Genomic DNA, 22,807 nt, shown 5'->3' on the forward strand with positions numbered 1-22,807 from the left:
TGGCTATGTGTAATGTCCTTAGGTTAGTTAGGTTTAAGTGGTTCTAAGTAATAGGGGACTGATGACCTCAGATGTTAAGTATCATAGTGCTCATAGCCATTTGAACCGTTCGTTTTACGTGGCCATAGTGATTGTCCCAGGAAGGCCAAACAACTAATCTGCACCAACTATCTTCTGGCATTACTTTGTTTTGGACGTCTTCGAGTACCTGCAGAGTACTACAAGTAGAATGTCGAACATTTAATCTTGTGACGATGTTGTTGTTGTTGTGGTCTTCAGTCCTGAGACTGGTTTGATGCAGCTCTCCATGCTACTCTATCCTGTGCAAGCTTTTTCATCTCCCAGTACCTACTGCAACCTACATCCTTCTGAATCTGCTTAGTGTATTCATCTCGTGGTCTCCCTCTACGATTTTTACCCTCCACGCTGCCCTCCAATACTAAATTGGTGATCCCTTGATGCCTCAGAACATGCCCTACCAACCGATCCCTTCTTCTGGTCAAGTTGTGCCACAAACTTCTCTTCTCCCCAATCCTATTCAATACTTCCTCATTAGTTACATGATCTACCCATCTAATCTTCAGCATTCTTCTGTAGCACCACATTTCGAAAGCTTCTATTCTCTTCTTGTCTAAACTATTTATCGTCCATGTTTCACTTCCATACATGGCTACACTCCATACGAATACTTTCAGAAATGACTTCCTGACACTTAAATCAATACTGGATGTTAACAAATTTCTCTGCTTCAGAAACGCTTTCCTTGCCATTGCCAGTCTACATTTTATATCCTCTCTACTTCGACCATCATCAGTTATTTTGCTCCCCAAATAGCAAAACTCCTTTACTACTTTAAGTGCTTCATTTCCTAATCTAATTCCCTCAGCATCACCCGACTTAATTAGACTACATTCCATTATCCTTGTTTTGCTTTTGTTGATGTTCATCTTATATCCTCCTTTCAAGACACTGTCCATTCCATTCAACTGCTCTTCCAAGTCCTTTGCTGTCTCTGACAGAATTACAATGTCATCGGCGAACCTCAAAGTTTTTATTTCTTCTCCATGAATTTTAATACCTACTCCGAATTTTTCTTTTGTTTCCTTTACTGCTTGCTCAATATACAGATTGAACAACATCGGGGAGAGGCTACAACCCTGTCTTACTCCCTTCCCAACCACTGCTTCCCTTTCATGTCCCTCGACTCTTATAACTGCCATCTGGTTTCTGTACAAATTGTAAATAGCCTTTCGCTCCCTGTATTTTACCCCTGCCACCTTTAGAGTTTGAAAGAGAGTATTCCAGTCAACATTGTCAAAAGCTTTCTCTAAGTCTACAAATGCTAGAAACGTAGGTTTGCCTTTCCTTAATCTTTCTTCTAAGATAAGTCGTAAGGTCAGTATTGCCTCACGTGTTCCAGTGTTTCTACGGAATCCAAACTGATCTTCCCCGAGGTTGGCTTCTACTAGTTTTTCCATTCGTCTGTAAAGAATTCGTGTTAGTATTTTGCAGCTGTGACTTATTAAGCTGATAGTTCGGTAATTTTCACATCTGTCCACACCTGCTTTCTTTGGGATTGGAATTATTATATTCTTCTTGAAGTCTGAGGGTATTTCGCCTGTTTCATACATCTTGCTCACCAGATGGTAGAGTTTTGTCAGGACTGGCTCTCCCATGGCCGTCAGTAGTTCCAATGGAATATTGTCTACTCCGGGGGCCTTGTTTCGACTCAGGTCTTTCAGTGCTCTGTCAAACTCTTCACGCAGTATCGTATCTCCCATTTCATCTTCATCTACATCCTCTTCCATTTCCATAATATTGTCCTCAAGTACATCGCCCTTGTATAGACCCTCTATATACTCCTTCCACCTTTCTGCTTTCCCTTCTTTGCTTAGCACTGGGTTTCCATCTGAGCTCTTGATATTCATACAAGTCGTTCTCTTATCTCCAAAGGTCTCTTTAATATTCCTGTAGGCGGTATCTATCTTACCCCTAGTGAGATAGGCCTCTACATCCTTACATTTGTCCTCTAGCCATCCCTGCTTAGCCATTTTGCACTTCCTGTCGATCTCATTTTTGAGACGTTTGTATTCCTTTTTGCCTGTTTCACTTACTGCATTTTTATATTTTCTCCTTTCATCAATTAAATTCAATATTTCTTCTGTTACCCAAGGATTTCTACTAGCCCTCGTCTTTTTACCTACTTGATCCTCTGCTGCCTTGACTACTTCATCCCTCAAAGCTACCCATTCTTCTTCTACTGTATTTATTTCCCCCATTCCTGTCAATTGCTCCCTTATGCTCTCCCTGAATCTCTGTACAACCTCTGGTTCTTTTAGTTTATCCAGGTCCCATCTCCTTAAATTCCCACCTTTTTGCAGTTTCTTCAGTTTTAATCTACAGGTCATAACCAATAGATTGTGGTCAGAGTCCACATCTGCCCCTGGAAATGTCTTACAATTTAAAACCTGGTTCCTAAATCTCTGTCTTACCATTATATAATCTATCTGATACCTTTTAGTATCTCCAGGGTTCTTCCATGTATACAACCTTCTTTCATGATTCTTAAACCAAGTGTTAGTTATGATTATGTTGTGCTCTGTGCAAAATTCTACCAGGCGGCTTCCTCTTTCATTTCTGTCCCCCAATCCATATTCACCTACTATGTTTCCTTCTCTCCCTTTTCCTACACTCGAATTCCAGTCACCCATGACTATTAAATTTTCGTCTCCCTTCACAATCTGAATAATTTCTTTTATTTCATCATACATTTCTTCAATTTCTTCGTCATCTGCAGAGCTAGTTGGCATATAAACTTGTACTACTGTAGTAGGTGTGGGCTTCGTATCTATCTTGGCCACAATAATTCGTTCACTATGCTGTTTGTAGTAGCTTACCCGCATTCCTATTTTCCTATTCATTATTAAACCTACTCCTGCATTCCCCCTATTTGATTTTGTGTTTATAACCCTGTAGTCACCTGACCAGAAGTCTTGTGACGATAACCGCCCGAATCTAATTTTTAAAACATAACGCAAATAGACAATAACTACTTATTCTCTTTTGTTATTGCGAGGTTTTTCTGTCAAACCTTCTGTATTTATTCACATTTTAGCAACTGTGACAGTTTTCCAAGCAGAAAAGGCTTCATTACCAGGCGTATAGAGTGTGTTACATACCGACAAGAGTATCAGATAATTATTAGGCAGCATCAACTTGTACGGCTACACCGAAAATTTTCCATATTATGGTTCACACTGTGTAACTGATCTTTGTAATCTTTTGGTTCAATGATTTTAATGCCACTGTCAAAACTCGAAGTCTTTATTTGTTTTCCCTGAATATCTAACCCTTCTCGGAAACTGCTCTATGGTTTCCTTTACTGCTTGCACAGTTTACGTTTGGACAACGAGGGGGTTGGGTTACTACTCCGTGTAACACATTACTGCTTCACTTTCATCTTCTTCGGCATTGTATAAATGAGGTCTGGTCTTTGTGAAAGTTGTGGATAACTGTCCACTTCTTGTATTTTATCCCGGATAAGAAGGAAAATATAAAGTAACATCGATGTACCGCGTTTGTGCGTGTCAGACAATGTGGAAGGTTGTCCTGTGAGAAGTCTGTGCATGTGGTTGTTGTGGACCAGCTAGGCTGAGTCCTGTCCAGGTAACTTTTGCCAAACGGTGGAACAGCATCATCAAGATCTGGGCAGATTAAAACGCGCAGTATTGGCCACATGGTTAAATATTCGACTTGCTATGCGTCGTAGACTTCAGGTATTGGGAGATGGTCAAAATAAAGTTCTCTAAAAATATATTTAGTGTAGTTGTTTGAATGTCCCATGAACTGTAACTGCGGAATCTAGCTACAGCGTGTAACGAGACTGTTTATAAATGACTTACGGTGTTAAGATGGATGTACTAAGACAAGTTGCTGAACTAAGCACTGATTTATTGATATTATGCCTTGTTACACACACACACACACACACACACACACACACACACACACACACACACACACACACACACCTTAAAACGTGCTTCACAAATATTCCGGGAAAAGAAAGTGTTACGCGGTTTTCACGGAACGAATCGGTAGTTGGGGACTCGTATTGTTATCTAATAAACAGATTGTAACAACACTTAGAAATTGTATTTTTGTGCAAACATACACTTTCTTCAATGGAACAACGTCTATTGACGTTAACAAACTGAAAGTACGAGTACTTTTAATTAGAATGTCAGTGGTGTTTGTTGCTTGATTCTAGTGCGAGGCTTTTACGAGATATCGTATTTTGAAAAGAAAAGGCTCAAACTAGAATCTTAATTTGTTAATATCAACACGCATTTATCCATTTAAAAAGTGTAAGTTTGTTCGAAAAATAAACTTTGTAAGTATTATTACACTGTGTTATAGGCTAACAACAGGAGCCTCTGACTACCAATCTATTCTGTGAAAACTGCGTATCAATACATCTACATATACATTCATACTCTGCAAGCCACCCCACGGTGTGTGGCGGAGGGCACTTTACATGCCACTGCTCCTCGGGAGGTATAAGTAGGGGAAGCAATATATTCGATACCTCATCCAGAAACGCACCCTCTCGAAACCTAGACAGCAAGGTACACCGCGATGCAGAGCGCCTCTCTTGTAGAGTCTGCCACTTGAGTTTGCTAAACATCTCCGTGACGCTATCACGCTTACCAAATAACCCTGTGACGAAACGCGCCGCTCTTCTTTGGATCTTCTCTATCTCTTCTGTCAACCCGACCTGGTACGGATCCCACACTGATGAGCAATACTTAAGTATAGGTCCAACGAGTGTTTTGAAAGTCACTTCCTTTGTTGATGGACTACATTTTCTAAGGACTCTCCCAATGAATCTCAACCTGGTACCCGCCTTACCAACAATTAATTTTATATGATCATTCCACTTCAAATAGTTCTGTACGCATACTCCCAGATATTTTACAGAAGTAACTGCTACCAATGTATGTTCCGCTATCATATAATCATACAATAAAAGATCCTTCTGTCTATGTATTCGCAATACATTACATTTGTGTATGTGAAGGGTCAGTTGCCACTCCCTGCACCAAGTGCCTATCCGCCGCAGATCTTCCTGCATTTCGCTGCAATTTTCTAATGCTGCAACTTCTCTGTATACTACAGCATCATCCGCGAAAAGCCGCATGGAACTTCCGACACTATCTACTAGCAGTTATCATTTCTGCAATATCTGCATTGCAAGTTTTAGGTGATTCACCCTGTATGCACTGTCAAGTGACATTCATGTGACGGCCTCTCAAAAGCCTGAAAAACCACCTTCAGCAGTGCGCCCTACTGAGAGGAGTGCAGGAAGAGAGTCGACGAGGTTCTGATTCCAGTACTGTGGACAGCTTCGCTAGGTTTCTCGGTTGAGGATCATTGCACAAAAAGTCCAGTCCACTTAGTCCCACAGATTCTCAATTCAGTTTAATTTCGTGGAGTTGGGCAGCCAGGGCAATACAGTAAACTCACCATAGTGTTCCTCAAACCAAGTACACTGCGACCTGTGTGACCTGTTGCATTATCCTGCTGGTAAATATCATCATGCGGGGGAGGAACATATTGCACGTAGGGGAACTTGGTCCCCAATGATAGGTGCTTACTTGTGTTGAGCCATTGTGCCTTCCAGATTGACCACATCAGCCATAGAATACCGTGAAAACATTTCGAGGATCATAACGCTCCCTCCTTCATTGCTTTCAGACATTTTACTTGTACATACGAACGGCCTTCTGTCCGATGGAGCGTAAAACGATTAATCTAAAAAGGCAACCTGTTTCGAATCATTGGTCGTCCAGTTGCGGTACTGGTGTGGAAATTCCAATCTTCTTTGCCGATGAGCAGCAGTCAGCACGGATGCATGAACCATGCACCTGATGCGGTGGCCTATACGTTCCAACGTTCAGCTAATGGTCGTTTGATCGGGAAACATTGTTGGTAGACCTTTTGTTCATTTGTGCTGGGCAGCTGCTCAACAGTTAAGCGTCTGTTTGCCTGTACACATTCCCGTTGCGCTCGTTCGCTGCTGTCATCGATGGCCCATGGTACAACACAATTGCCGTGGTTTAGGATAGCGTTACTTTGCGATGCACGATATACTTTAAAAACGGCGGCACGCGACTAGTTTACAAACTTAGCCGTTTTTGGAGTGCTTCCATCCTTGGCCTGACGGCCGCCCTTTTGGACGTCAGATAAATCATTTCGATTCCGCATTACGAGAACGATCAACGATTGCACACACACTCCTTCTCTACCTCTCTCTCTGTTTCTCTCTCTCTCTCTCACACGCACACACACACACACACACACACACACACACACACACACACACACACACACACACACATTGAATGTGTTTGTGTACGTGTTTTTATTTGTTTTAGGCCAACTTATGATTACTTCAAGATAACTGTTTATTTCTCTTTTACATCACCCTTCCTCAAGGATTGTTTTGTCAGAATGAGCTCTTTTCGTCTCCTCTGACCATCTGACTTTTTAGGTTTGTTTTATCTTCCTGATAACGTTTGTGTTTCTTCACATTTAGATTGTATTTGTCTTTGTAGAGTAACGTTTCTTGTGCAACTGAATTTTTTCTCTTTATTGTCTTGCATCCCCATCCACTTTGAAAAAATGTGTGGATCTTGTTTACGGATTCCTTCATTCTCTCTACATGTGCATAAAGTGTGACACGTACTTTCTTGACTCATCTGTTATTTTAAGGCAGAATAAATGTATTTCATTTTTCTTTCAAAAACCAGTTGCCATCTTTGTTCTTGATTGGACCTAATATTTTTTTAAGGTTTCTCTTCCTCTCAATTCTAAACTTCAATGCCATTTTCCATATAGATCAAAGTAGTGTTTCCGACACATAGAGGATTTCTGGTTTTACAATTGTAATATATGCCACAATTGATATGTTTACAAAAATACGTTTATGTTATGCAACTTTCTGACTCTCGTGTTTTATATCGCTTTTTGGTAATGAAAGTTTGCTTTGTTTTTAACCAAACATGTTTTGTATGTTCATGTTAGGCATCGTCAGTGGTCAATAATATAAGGAAAATTATTTAAATGTCCATACTGGTGTTTGTTACAAGATATGTAGTACAGCATAGTTAAATTATCTATTTACAAATATGTGGTTGTGATTTATCCCTTTCATTTCCAATTCATTACATGTAGTCTTTGAACCTGCTATAAGCACTAGATGTTCACAATACAGGTTTCTAGTTGATAGTAGGTCACATTTATAAATTTCACTACATATAATGTTTCCTTTGCCCAGCACCTCAAATATTCTGGCCATCGGCACCAAGATTTAAAAAACCTTAAAATATTTCAGGTGGCCAACAAAGACAAGAAAATGAATTTATTGGAAGAGTTTGAAATTTCTAAGCACATCTTTTTGAAACTCTGAATCTAATTAAAGAAAAGTCTTTTCGAAATCGCAAACGTTTTTTAATATAATGATGCGTGTCTCTAAACGATGCTTTCCATCTATATAATTTACTGATTACTTTGTTGTTTCAGCCTTAGCCATCAGTTAAGTTTTAGCGCGCTAGCTTGTGAAGCTTTTCTCACTATGTCTCCACAGAGCCTCGACATTTGTTGGGCGGTCTAGTTTTCAGCTGACAGTGTACTCACAGTATTGTAAACATACCATATTTTTGTTCAAGGGGTGGTTTACTCATGGCTAAGTTACCATCGTTACGGTCAGTTCCCTAATTTAGCGTTGCTTCTGGCGTCGTTCCCCCATATTATTACCAAAAAATTAGTTGTTTCTTTATTCTTATACGTGTCCTTTCCATTAGCCAAAGTTTTATCAGCATAGCCAATATATGAGTGTATTTTGCGCTCGTCAGTTTGTTTTATTGACTGTATATGGCAATTGCCTAAGTTAGGTACCCCTGGTACGATTTAGTATATTTCTTTTTCCTACTTTCATTACTTTTTTCGTGTTGCTTCTAGATAGTGTTATCAAGGACTGACAATGGCTATGTGGCTGCTACCTCCCAATTCTATGGGACTCTTACTTACCTTCGACGTCTCGGTTGCGAATACCAAGAATTTTTATCGATGTGCTCAGTTATGGTGCCATAGCTTGAGCTGCAGTTTTTATCCCTCACCACCCACTGAAACACAAATGTGGTCCTGTGCTCCATAGTTTCTGTATGTCTTCTCTTGCTATTTTTAGATTATTTATGTATTATTGCTTTAATAGCAATTTATACTTATCCCAGGTTGTAATTTCCCATATTGTCTGATGAAACCTAGAACAGGAGAAGATTAAACAGACCTGTCTTGTGCAATGAAGACAGTTTTTTCTGTTCTATAACATTTCGTGCTGCACACTGCTCATGGCCTTGTCCACTTGCTGTAGGTATCACTTATGGATTGTTGGAAGCTGTACATGGTGAGATCGGAATGGGATGTAGAGGCGGGGATGGTGGAAGAGTGGGCGGCAGAGACATTCGTGTGTCTGGAGAGTGTGTGTGTGTGTGTGTGTGTGTGTGTGTGTGTGTGTGTGTGTGTGTGTGTGTGTGTCAGCTTTTTTGTTAAATTAGTATTTATTTTAGTTTTTATCGTAAAGTATGAATTAGTGAGAAAATTGGCCTCCTGTTATTTCTTTTCTATCATTGAGCATATTTTCATTTGTATTTATGACATTCTGTAGGAAATTCTCCTCCCTTCCTTTTCTTATTATGGCACAAGACTGCCGTGCCTACTTTTATCTTAGTTTCGTGATGATTCGGATGTTCTACATGTGTTGAGTGAATACATTCACTCCTCACTGCCATAATATGTTCTTTATTCTAAAGATTGAAATTTCCCCTCCTGCCGGAGGTTCGAGTCCTCCTTCGGGCATGGGCGTATGTGGTGTTCTTACCATAAGTTAGTTTAAATAGTGTGTAAGTCTAGGGACCGATGACCTCAGCAGTTTGGTCCCTTAGGAATTCACACACATATTTGATTGAAATTTCTTGCAGTTATCCCTATGTTATTGGAATGGCTGCTAATACGTTTTAATTAATGTATTCTTGAATTTTTCCTTCTGTGACAGTTTTAACTTTATTGTGTATTAATGATTCTACGTTTTTGAAGACGTTTGCTAATTTTATGTATGACTTGGTTGTACTATGTTATTGGTTCCGTTTTGTATTTGTCTTTTGAGATGAGTATTCTAGTGTGACCGTGTATTATATTTTACTGTTATGGCGTGGTATATCTGTATTGTTCTTATTTTTTCAGTCTTCTTTTTGTTTCTTCATTTTCAATGGCGTTGTGAAGATTGTGTAGTATTTTTGTTTTGTATCTCTAGTTTTGTGCTACATTAACGAGGAACATTCCAACTAATAGAGTTGAAATATAACTTAAAACTCTATAAAATTTGTGGTTTTCAAGAGGGTTACAGATAATGCAACGAAAATGAAACATCTACATCTTCACGTGTACTCTGCAATTCACACTTACAAGAGTGAAAGAGGGTTCATGAAATCCTTTTCAGACTCACTATCTACCATTCCACACTTGGATAGCAAGCAGGAAAAAAGGAATACTTCAATCTATCCGTGCGAAATCTAATTTCTCTTATGATGACCACATCTCTTCATGTAAGCTGGCGTCAACAAAATATTTTCTCATTCAGAGGAAGAAGTTGGTGATTGAAATTTCGTGAAAAGATTTCCCTTCAACGAAAAACGCCCAACCCGAGCATCACATCTGTGATACACACTCCTCTATTTCGTGATAATCCGAAACAAGCTGCTCTTCCTTGAATTTTTTCAATGTCCTCCTTAAATCACATCTCATACAGTTCCTGTACCGTGCTCCGATATTCCAAAAGCGGATGGACAAGTGTAGTGTATGCAGTTTCTTAGTAGACTTTTGCAGCTTCTGCTTGTTCTGCCAATATAACCTAAATTTTGGTTCGCCTTCCCTACATTCGTCCCAGTTTAGGTCTTTCGTAATTGTACTACCTAGGTATTTGTTGGCACTGACATACTTTGCATTTATTTACCTTACCGAGCAACCAAAATTTAACGAGTTACCTTTAGTATTCATGTGGGTGACTTCACACATTCCATTATTTAGAGTGCACTGCCACTTTAGCTATATAAATCATTTTGCATTGGGTTATTGGCAAGTAACTCATTGTACAAAGACCTTTTTCTGAAATAACTGGTAAGTTTGAAATAATAGAAATTAAAAGTCAGGCTCATATTAGTAACAGAAAGATTATTTCGCCGAATCAGAGCGCCTACAATGTTGAAAACAGGCAGCCCATGTCCCAAAATGATCTTGACGTTTTATTTAAAAATTGAGCTTTATTTGTACTAGAGTAGTGTTTCGCTATCTCTTATTACACACTGTACATCCAGACGGGCCAACACTCAACATTAAACCTCAAAATGTCTTTCCCCTCCAAATAGTGCGAACAATATACCTGCAAATTATTACGTCGTCATGTAATCAATAAAATAATAATAATAATCACTCATATAAATACATCAGCTACACCATTGCAATTTCATAACTATTTCTACAACCCTTTAGATCACATAACATCAACAGATACGAAGAAAGTAAATTGGAAAAAGAAAACACTACATGCCAAGCACCCGTATCGTCTAACACAGCCATACATCGATCAAGACGCATCCAACACATGGCTAAGAAAAGGCAATATATACAGTGAGATGGAAGGATTCATGATTGTAATACAGGATCAAAAAATAAACACCAGATATTACAGAAAGCATATTATTAAAGATCCCAATTCCACAACAGATGAATGCAGACTCTGCAAACAACAAATAGAAACTGTAGATCACATCACAGCGGATGTACAATACTAGCAAACACAGAATACACCAGAAGACATGACAATGTAGCAGAAATAATACAACAACAACTTCCCATACAACATTAACTAATAAAACAACACGTTCCCACATACAAGTATGCACCAGAAAATGTACTGGAGAATGATGAATACCAATTATACTGGAACAGAACCATTATAACAGATTAAACAACACCAATTAACAAACCTGACATCCTACTCACCAATAAAAAGAAGAAAATAACACAACTAATCGAAATATCCATACCCAATACAACAAATATACAGAAGAAAACAGGAGAAAAAATTGAAAAATACGTCCAACTGGCCAAGGAAGTCAAGGACATGTGGCATCAGGATAAAGTTGACATTATACCAATTATACTATCAACTACAGGAGTCATACCACACAATATCCACCAGTACATCAACGCAATACAGCTACATCCAAACGTATATATACAACTACAGAAATCTGTAATTATTGATACATGTTCAATTACCCGAAAGTTCTTAAATACAATGTAACATATACCGTACAGTTAAAAGGAAGTCATGCTTGATCAAGGTCCGCGTCACTTTCCATTTTTAACCAGACATAACGTCTGAGAAAGAAAATAAATAATAATAACAATAATAATAATAATGAATAATAATATATTATTATTATTATTCCTGTTCAATAATAATAATAATAGTTAATAATAATAATATATTATTATTATTATTATTATTATTATTATTATTGAACAGGAATAGACTCAAAAATTTATTAATAAATTACTAACTTGAATGCGCAGTAGAAAACAGAAATTTATTATACAAATTTGAAAATAAATATCTGTACTCATACCTTCAATGTGTTTAAGGGATCCTAATGAAATACCCCACATGATGCCGCTAATTTAATATTTATTTAACAGCAGAACAAAAATGAAATACCGATGGAACAGACGGCCGGTCATTGTGGCCGAGCGGTTCTAGGCGCTTCAGTCTGGAACCGCGCAACCGCTACGGTCGCAGGTTCGAATCTTGCCTCGGGCATGGATGTTTGTGATGTCCTTAGGTTATTTAGGTTTAAGTAGTTCTACGTTCTAGGGAACTGATGACCTCTGATGTTAAGTACCATAGTGCTCAGAGCCATTTGATTTGATAGAACAGACTCATTAGCAGAGACATTAATTGCGAAGGCGCAGACAAATGAAGAAATTATTTCACATTCATTTTTTGATATATTGTTTTTTTTGTTTTTAGTAGTGGAGGATAGTAGAAGTTTCTCTCGTAAGAGAAGGATATACATTTTGTAAAGCAAAAAGTACTGCAGTCTAAGTGTATATAAATGTGCGTGAGTAATGAAATATAGAAGACCAATATAAAGCATTTTTATTTATGGAAGTATGTGAAGTGATTTATATACAATTACCACTGGCACTGGTGCACGCAGTGTCCTTTAGCTGCCTGCATCTTCAAATATTTCGGCGAAGTCCGAGTCCGAGCTTCAAAGGAGATTAAGTTAAGAACAGACAATTTTTGCAGAAGCAGTTACAATATATATATTCACATATGCAATTAAATTTATTATATATATATATATATATATATATATATATATATATATATATAGGGTGTTACAAAAAGGTACGGCCAAACTTTCAGGAAACATTCCTCACACACAAAGAAAGAAAATATGTTACGTGTACATGTGTCCGGAAACGGTTAATTTCCATGTTATAGCTCATTTTAGTTTCGTCAGTATGTACTGTAATTCCTCGATTCACCGCCAGTTGGCCCAATTGAAGGAAGGTAATGTTGACTTCGGTGCTTGTGTTGACATGCGACTCATTGCTCTACAGTACTAGCGTCAATCACATCAGTACGTAGCATCAGAAGGTTAGTGTTCATCACGAACGTGGTTTTGCAGTCAGTGCAATGTTTAGAAATGCGGAGTTGGCAGATGCCCGTTTGATGTGTGTGCTAGCAACAGCCGTGGCGCGGTACATTTGTATCGAGACAGATTTCCAGAACGAAGGTGTCCCGACAGGAAGACGTTCGAAGCAATTGATCGGCGTCTTAGGGAGCACGGAACATTCCAGCCAATGACTCGCGACTGTGGAAGACCTAGAACGACGAGAACACCTGCAATGGACGAGGCAATTCTTCGTGCAGTTGGCGATAACCCTAATGCCAGCGTCAGAGAAGTTGCTGCTGTACAAGGTAACATTGACCACGTCACTGTATGGAGAGTGCTACGGGAGAACCAGTTGTTTCCGTACCATGTACAGCGTGTGCAGGCACTATCCAGAGCTCCACGGGTACACTTCTGCGAATGGTTCATCCAACAATGTGTCAATCCTCATTTGAGTGCAAATGTTCTCTTTACGGATGAGGCTTCATTCCAACGTGATCAAATTGTAAATTTTCACGATCAACATGTGTGGGCTGACGAGAATCCGCACGCAATTGTGCAATAACGTCATCAACACAGATTTTCTGTGAACGTTTGGGCAGGCATTGTTGGTGATGTCTTGATTGGGCCCCATGTTCTTCCACCTACACTCAATGGAGCACGTTATCATGATTTCATACGGGATACTCTACCTGTGCTGCTAGTACATGTGCCTTTACAAGTACGACGCAACATGTGGTTCATGCACGATGGAGCTAGTTCACATTTCAGTCGAAGTGTTCGTACGCTTCTCAACAACAGATTCGGTGACCGATGGATTGGTAGAGGCGGACCAATTCCATGGCCTCCACGCTCTCCTGACCTCAACCCTCTTGACTTTCATTTATGGGGGCATTTGGAAGCTCTTGTCTACACAACCCCGGTACCAAATGTAGAGACTCTTCGTGCTCGTATTGTGGACGGCTGTGATACAATACGCCATTCTCCAGGGCTGCATCGGCGCATCATGGATTCCATGCGACGGAGGGTGGATGCATGTATCCTCGCTAACGGAGGACCTTTTGAACATTTCCTGTGACAAAGTGTTTGAAGTCACGCTGGTACGTTCTGTTGCTGTGTGTTTCCATTCCACGATTAATGTGATTTGAAGAAAAGTAATAAAATGAGCTCTAACATGGAAAGTAAGCGTTTCCGGACACATGTCAACATAACATATTTTCTTTCTTTGTGTGTGAGGAATGTTTCCTGAAAGTTCGGACGTAACTTTTTGTAACACCCTATATATATATACACAAATATTTTATTTTATTATAGTACATATGATACTTAAGCATTCTCATCTGCATACAGTGATGATTCGTGGCACAATCTTTGAGAAAGTAGGGCGCATAGATCACGAACCCAGTCAAAGTCTTCAACTCTCTCTCCAAAATATTTTCTGAAATTCTGCTGCATGTCTATCATGCATCTGCTACAAGTTTATTAACACCTTGTTATCGTCAATAAGAAGTCATACAGCTGAAAACATCTTCATTTTCTATTGTCTGAATCCAAAAATTTAATTTTTGTTAATGAATCTAGTTGTAACTGAGACGAACAAAAAATGAGAATTATCTTAAATATCAATGCAGTTGCTGAATCTCTCAATACGATTATGTCGGCTATAACATTAATAAATCCTTGAATTTAATCCATACTATTTAGAATATCTTCATTTCTAACTTGCATTTTTCTGTTTAGTTCATTCGGGTGCACGAAAATTTTTGAAAGGTATGAAAACTTAGATACACATTCACAATCTGGTTGTAATTGTCCCTCAAGAATAAAAAAGTAAAATACCTCACCTCGAAGTTCAAACATTCCTGATAACACTCTACCTCGAAATAACCATTATACGTCTGTATATAGGAGAAGCGTTGTGTTGTGATTCATTTCTCGACACAAAACGTTAAAAATCCGTATATTTAATTCCCGTGATTTGATTAAGTTCACAGCTTTTACTACTTTGTACATCTGAATTTTCAGAGGAGGTGGCAAAGACAAATCAGTAAGGGCTTCGCATTGAATGAGACAGGGGTCGGATTATAAGTGAGGATTTACTTCGTGTGACTTACCTTCGAATCCTTTCAGTCGGCCTGTCATAGAAGTTGTTGCGTCTGTACAAACACTAACACAACCCTCCGAAATTAACTCATTATGGAGCAAATACTTATTAGTCGCACGAAATTTATTCACTAGTTGTTCATTCGGACTGTTCTATAAATAAATAAAAGATACGAATTCGATATCAGTAGATACGTCACTAACTCGGCTGCTGATAGTTTCAGAAAAATAAGGAATTCTGAAATTTCAGTTGCATCCTTTGGAACAAGCATTATTTTTACCATTTTTGTATATAGGGGCGTTAACAAACTTTCTGCTATTTTGTGTGGCTTTTTTGGCCTTGACGATAATTTGAGCAGCCTTATAGTTAACGTACTGTACTTTTCTTGATACACGAATTGACGTGGCTTCATTTGTTCTATGTTTTGTTCCAACAACCGACGAAAATAACCCACACCTTACCTTACCCGAAAAGAATATTTTGATCACAAATTTTGTTTCAAGTTACTGGGAACTGTGGAAGCATTACTGGGTTTATCACCTCACACAACACACTAGGGGGATTAGGTATACTTTTTCGTAATACCAAAAAACTTGGAAGATAAATAGTTATCACTTGAAGTACTTTCTGTTTCTTTTTCACACTCGATGTGTTCACTACTTGGACCTGAGGATAGACCACTCTCTAAATTGGACTCATCCGAGTAAACAACAATTGTTTAATGACATTATAATAGAAAATACTAATGTACCAATGACAAAATTCGCACTACTGCGGAAAGCTGTGATAAAATGGAACTGAAGTACTCAAACAACGAAACGTCCAGGATAGAATAGCAGCTATACTGTTGAAATAAACACTGTATTGTTGTCTGACAGTGTGTGGGTCTTTTTTCAGCGAATAAAGTTTAAAATCTGAAGATAAACGTGAAACATGTATCAAAACAAGGCAATAAAAATGAAAATGGACGACCATGTTTGTTAATCCCCGTTATTCTATGGAGAAGCACATACAGCCAGCCTTACGCTGGTGATGTAGTGTTAGAAAGTACTCTCACCCTAGCGGCACAACCACTGCAGTGGAGCACGAGAGAAAGCAAAGTATAACAGAAATATTGAGTAAATAATTTACATTTAATTTCTATGAGAATGTGACAGGTATCACCATGTATTAAATAATCAAAGAGTAACAAGCACCTTCTCATTTAAAATCTAAGGAAATAAATTACATTAAATTTCTATAAGAACATAAAAATCCACTGTACGTCTAAAATCGAAATCTCCTATAATATGACGTAAATATCCGTGTCACACTCTTCATTTTGTGGCGGCATACCGGTTGCAGAGCATTGAAAATGAAATGATCGCATGGTACTGTTTGCCGGAATGTCTCATTCGGGTTCTGCCGCCAAATGCAAGTTTTATTTCATTCGGCGCCTCATTGGGTGACTTGCGGCCGATGTTGAGGATGAAAGGATGATGAGGACAACGCAACACCCAGTCCCCGGCCGGGAATCGAACCCAGGCCCAGTGCATGGGAGGCAAGCACGTTACCACCCACCTAAACAGGAGCACTCCAGGACACTGTATTAGATCTATACTAGCCCTCTGCCGGTTCATGATGATACCGGGCCATTTTCCTATCTATCAAATGCATTGAAAATCATTGAAATAGGTTATCCCTTCGAATAGTTACGCTCAAACAAACACAACAAAAATATCGACTAATTGATAACCTCCTCCTTCTGGAATTCAGAAATGTAATTTGTCTAGAAATGGAGTCGTGAGAAAGCCGAAGACTGAAAATACCAGTAATTTCATACTAAAATTTAAAACCGTCTTCTGATTATTTTTCAAAATGGAGAACGTCTATAACAAAATGGAAATATAGGTATGGAAAAGTAACAGGAAAGATGATAGTAATCATCAGAACATCAAATCTGGGAAACTGCAGTATAAGTAGCGAAAATTTCTGCTATTTATCAGACAATAACATGTTAGACAGTTGAATGAAGGCTTAACCTCGAAAAGGAGTCGAGATGTTTCTTCCACATAAGAAATCGCATATTTCACAGAAAGAAGTTTCTGTGACCGTAACTATGGTAGAATTTTGTGTGAAAGTAAAATAGCTAAGCACGATAATGACAACATAACAATGTTAATGGATATTAGTTGTTGTTGTGGTCTTCACATGTAGCGCTGGTTTGATGCAGGTCTCCACATTAATCTACCCTCTGCAAGCCTCCATTTTTGCCTATGTACTAAACTAACGATTTCTTGATATTACAGGATGTTTCATATCATCCGAGCCCTTGCTTTAGTCAAGTTGTCCAAAAAATTTCTTTTTTCCTCAGTCTGATTCAGTACTAGCTCATTAGTTATCCGATATACCCATCTAATTTTGAACATTCTGCAGCGTTTCAAAAGTTGAACATGACATACTTCAGAAAAGACTTTCTAACATTTCAGTTTATATTCGATGTCAACAATTATTTCAAAAAGTTTTTTCTTGTTATTGCCACAATCAATTTTATATTCAGTCTGCTTCTGCCGTTGTCAGTTGATTCACATCCTAATTACCAAAACTTATTTACTAGTTTTAGTGTCTCGTTTCCTAATATAATTCCCAGGGTACCGAATGACTTAGTTCAACTACATTCCATTACCCTTCTTCCACTTTTATTTATGTTTACCGTATAAGCTGTTTTCAAGGTACTATCAGTTCCTGTCAATTGACCTTTCAAGTACTTTACTATCTCTGACGGAATTACAATGTCACAGGCAAACAAAAACTTTATATTTCTTCTCACTGAATATTAATAGCCTTCCCAAATTTCTACTTGGTTTGCTACACGGCTCGCTCATTGCATGGAGAGAATAATATCAGCAATACGTTACAACCATGTGTCATACTTGTCTCAACTGCAGCTTCCTTTTCATAACCTTCGACTAGTCTGGCTTGTGTACAAATTTGCCGACAGCTGCCTACTAATATCTTTTCCATGCTGCATTCAGAATTTGTCAGTACTCCATTCAACATTGTTCAACGCAATTTGTAAGTCTACAAATACTATAAATATATGTTTATCTTTCCTGAATCTATATTTAGCGAAAGCTTTAGTAATGTCTCGTGTGTTCTTACATTTCTCAGAAACACTCACTGATATTCCCAAGAGTCTCTCCAACCTATATTTGCACTCCTATGTATTTACCAAGCAGGACTTTTCAAATTCACCAGTCCGACCAAGAATTTTGTAGGGTTTCCTCCAGTTGTAAAGTAAAGGCCGGGATTGGAAGTCTCCTCCCCGACAGTTCTGTATGGTACTCCATTAGCCCCAATCAGATCGTCTGTTATTTACCTGAAAAGTCATTGACTATAAACTTAACCAGTATTAGAACAGCACACTCTTTCAAGAGCATGAATAGTACCCTAAGACATCCATAATATTGTTTTCAAGCTCTGAAGTATAGAAGGCAAAGAGGAAGTCAAATGTAAGGGGTTAGTTCCCGGGTTCGATTCCCGGCGGGGTCAGGGATTTTCTCTGCCTCGTGATGGCTGGGTGTTGTGTGCTGTCCTTAGGTTAGTTAGGTTTAAGTAGTTCTAAGTTCTAGGGGACTTATGACCACAGCAGTTGAGTCCCATAGTGCTCAGAGCCATTTTTTTTTGTAAGTGGTTAAAAGATATTAATACGCAGATCTAAACTAGGGGGGGGTGGGGGGGGGGAGGGGGGGGGGGAAGAAGCTGATTGTCATAGACGGTATTGAAAATAGCTGCAATATTACATCAGGTAAATCTAAGTAACGAGGACGTTGAACACACAGGTTAAAAATAACGAAATCAGAGTTTTGTTTTGGTAGGAGGACTTAAACGGACAAATGGTCCATACAGCCGAGGAACTACGTAATGACTAACTCAAACGTATTTATGTGTCTATTGCTTCATGTGAAACAAAATAGCAACGTAGTAGAGCTGTCGTTTACATTCTTATTTGTTCGTGCGATAAGACAAAATTTTATTACGGCACTAGTATGGCGTTTAACATTTACTTGACTAATGCAGGTGATAATGGTGTTCTCCTGCGAAAAAAACTGTTTTTCCCTCATCACTGTATGATCTACAGTGAAAGCACAACATTTTAACTGATTTTGCCGCAGCGATCAGTTTGTATTACAAAGGAGTGTGATTGCATGAAAGCGACGCTGCTATTCGTCCTCGAATGCGAAATGAGTGACGAGCACTGCGTTTTACCCTCAGCTTGTAATAGCGTACATTTCTCTATTGCTTTATGGTGCTGTACCTGTCGGCCGAGTTATAACGTATCACAGACCATCGCTCCAGGTGACAAACCGATGTCGTTAGTTCTCTCTCTCTCTCTCTCTCTCTCTAACATCAATCGCAAACGACGACGCAACAAATCAAAGAGTAGTGCTGCACTGAAGGTGGAAAGGGATGTAAAATACACATATTTGTTCTGTTCTGCGGAGTAGACGATCACTTCCCGCCACAAAACATCGTCGTCTTTCAAATGCTGCTTTCAATACCTGCATTTCATTTTCTTCAAGAGCGTCAACTTCAGAATATTGGTCTTTCTGAATGTAGGTGTTAAACATAGTTGGACTAATTGCTTTAGCTAAGTCGTTGGCGAATTTACATTGCGAATGAGATGCCTCGTAAATGTCACGCATTATAGAGTAGTTTACACAAGTGTGGAGGCCCATGTCTGATTAGTAAAAAATTCTTCAATTTCGCCGAAATATTTGACATTTTATAATTATAAGAAGTGGCAATAACAGCTTAAAACGTATAACAAAACCCGTAATCTATCGTAAAATTAAAGTTAACTAGCGTAAGGAAAAAAATAAATATTTAACATTATAAGCAGAAGTGCAAGTTACATATTCATCTGTCAGTTTAATAAAATATGTTTCATGGAGTCAATGTGAGTGTTTCACCTTTTACGGTTACAAGAAGTGGTAATAACAGAAATCACCAAGACATCAACTGTTAGGAAGAAAGAACTGAATCGATATATTACTTCTTGTCGATTGGCACAGCATTTACAAGGAAATATGCATAGACATTTGTACGACTGTATACGGTAAAGCATAGGATCATGCAAACAATAGACAATAAAACTCTAACATTCACAATTTATCATATGTGAGCCACGCGGGGTAGCCACGCGGTCTAGGGCGTATTGTCGTGATCCGCGCGGCTCCCCCCGTCGTAATAAATAAATAAATAAATAAATATATATATATATATATATATATATATATATATATATATATATACACCTCGTTAGTTATTTACGAATATTTTATTAATCTGACAGATGCATGTATAACTTGCACTCTGCTTACACCGTTTCAGATACACTTTAGCTTACGCAACTTCACTTTCATTTTACGATGTATCAGGTTTTTCGTCGCACATTTTAAGCTGTTGTTGCCACCTCTTAAAATGTGTGCTTCATCACATAACATTTATTAAATTGACAGAGGAAGATGTAACCTACACTTCTGCTTATAATATTAGAAAGCACTCCGTCGTCAGGCCTACCGGGACCATCCGACCGCCGTGTCATCCTCAGGGGACGATGCGGATAGGAAGGGCGAGGGGTCAGCACACCGCTCTCTCGGCCGTTATGATGGTATGCTTGACCGAAGCCGTTACTGTTCGGTCGAGTAGCTCCTCAATAAGCATCACGAGTCTGAGTGCACCCCGAAAACTGTCAACAGCGCATGGTGGCCGGATGGTCACCCATCCAAGTGCCGGCCACGGCCAACAGCGCTTAACTTCGGTGACGTCACGGGAACCGGTGTATCCACTGAGGCAAGGCCATTGCCGCGCTTATATCATTACAGATTACGTTTTATCCTACGCGGCTACACCCACTTTTTAATGTATCATATATTTTGATGCATATTTTAAGCTTAACGTCGTTGTAAGTAAAGGCAAATGATCATATATAATGGCGACGCATTTCCTGTTTATCTGGACTTGCTTCAGACTGTCATTGGTCCCATAATATCGCTGATCGATGCCAGTTTGTATCGATTCAGGTTTCATGCTCTAGGTAACCACTTGGCTTAGTGTTAGCCATCGACGGACTACGTGTTACTATTGCAACCTCCTACAGTGGCTAGGCCACGTTGAAATACCGTATGTTACGGTATATTTCTCCCTTTCGATTCTATATCGTAAACAGAATTTCTTTTCGTTGCGTAACGCATATATCGTCTCATATTTCTGTTTTTGCTATTACTCCTAAAATAATTACCTGTTAGACGCAGCCTTATTACGAAATTATATCTGTAGCTGATGGTAGTTAATGCGGGAGACGGTGGGCGGAGCCTTCGCTACTTAACGGCAAGCGACCGTGGATCTGCCAGCAGTGTCCACCCACGCTCCATGGGGAGCTGCTCGTCGCCACTCCCTCCAGCAGTCATCACGAGTAGATGTGGAAGCGTACTTTAAATTAGACATAATTCTGTGACCATGTTATAGAATATAGACCATTCTTTGATTTAAATTCTGAGGAAGACACTCCTAGCAGTGTTGAAACCAGGTTAATTTGTTAAAAATAGTGACCGAGCGCTGTTTTTCGTTCAGTTGTAACTATTCACGGTCTCTGAACGTGCAGCCATGTACAAAATTTTACTTTAAATTAGTTACATTACTTAATTATTTTGTGCTTAAGTTTTGTCCACTGAAATTTATATTACTATTTTTGCAGTGTCTTAATAGCCTGAAGGTGAAATAGGTCACTTGATACGTAATTTTAAATTTAAACAACTTACATTCGATGTTAGACTGTTTTTATTTTTTTTTTAAAGTCAGTATACAGGAGGTTGCACGGTTTAACATGGACTTAGAAATATTATGTAACTTGGTATGTTTCAGATATACAAATAATTTCCGGGGCGCAAATAAATGGCAAGTGACAAAAAAATTATGGAACCGAAACAGCATATAAATTTAAATAAAGATTATTAAGTCGGTACCTCATCCTCGTGCCATCCTTTTTTCTCTTAGCGAGAGAGAAATTTAACTTTATATTTAGGTTATTGGTTGTAGTTTATTAAGATTCTAATGGTTGAATATATCATTATGAGTACATTTAGACATGAAATTTTGCAGTTTTTGGGACACAAAAACTGCAAGAAGTTTCGCATCCTTCAGCCATTTAACGCTCTGCTGCAGGGCATATAACGATACCGCCAGCAGAAAAAATTACAGACGTATGAATTAGATGTTGGTGTCACTGGACAGCCCCTATACATTGAATGAGATAGTCTACAGTGCAGTGTAAAAGTCAGAACGTACACCGAGTGTAAATGAAGGGTAATCACACCGTAATATTGAATAAACAATGCTACGATATGTAGAACTATTTGCGCGCTGATGTCGTCTTTTAAAAAGTAGTCAACGGAAGTAAACGTCTTAGGGGTACGCGCTGCAAGAAGCAAAGATACAAGTGAATTTTTTTTGCAATATTGTACATAACATTTTCAGATCTCTGTATTATCGTCGGCTAAGTGGGTAATGAATGATATTAAAAATACTCTGTTACAGATAACCAAGATAGACTGCAGAATTTATAATTTTTTCTTCTTGTGAAACATTATATACACTACTGGCCATTAAAATTGCAACACCAAGAAGAAATGCAGATGATATTCGGGTATTCATTGGACAAATATGTTATAGGAGAACTGACATGTGATTAAATTTTCACGCAGTTTGGGTGCATAGATCCTGAGAAATCAGTACCCAGAACAACCACGTCTGACCGTAATAACGGCCTTGATAGGCCGGGTCATTGAGTCTAACTGAGCTTGGATGGCGTGTACAGGTACAGCTGCCCATGCAGCTTCAACACGATGTCACAGTTCAT

Source organism: Schistocerca serialis, chromosome 8 (assembly GCF_023864345.2).
Source record: "Schistocerca serialis cubense isolate TAMUIC-IGC-003099 chromosome 8, iqSchSeri2.2, whole genome shotgun sequence".
NCBI lineage: Eukaryota > Metazoa > Arthropoda > Insecta > Orthoptera > Acrididae > Schistocerca > Schistocerca serialis.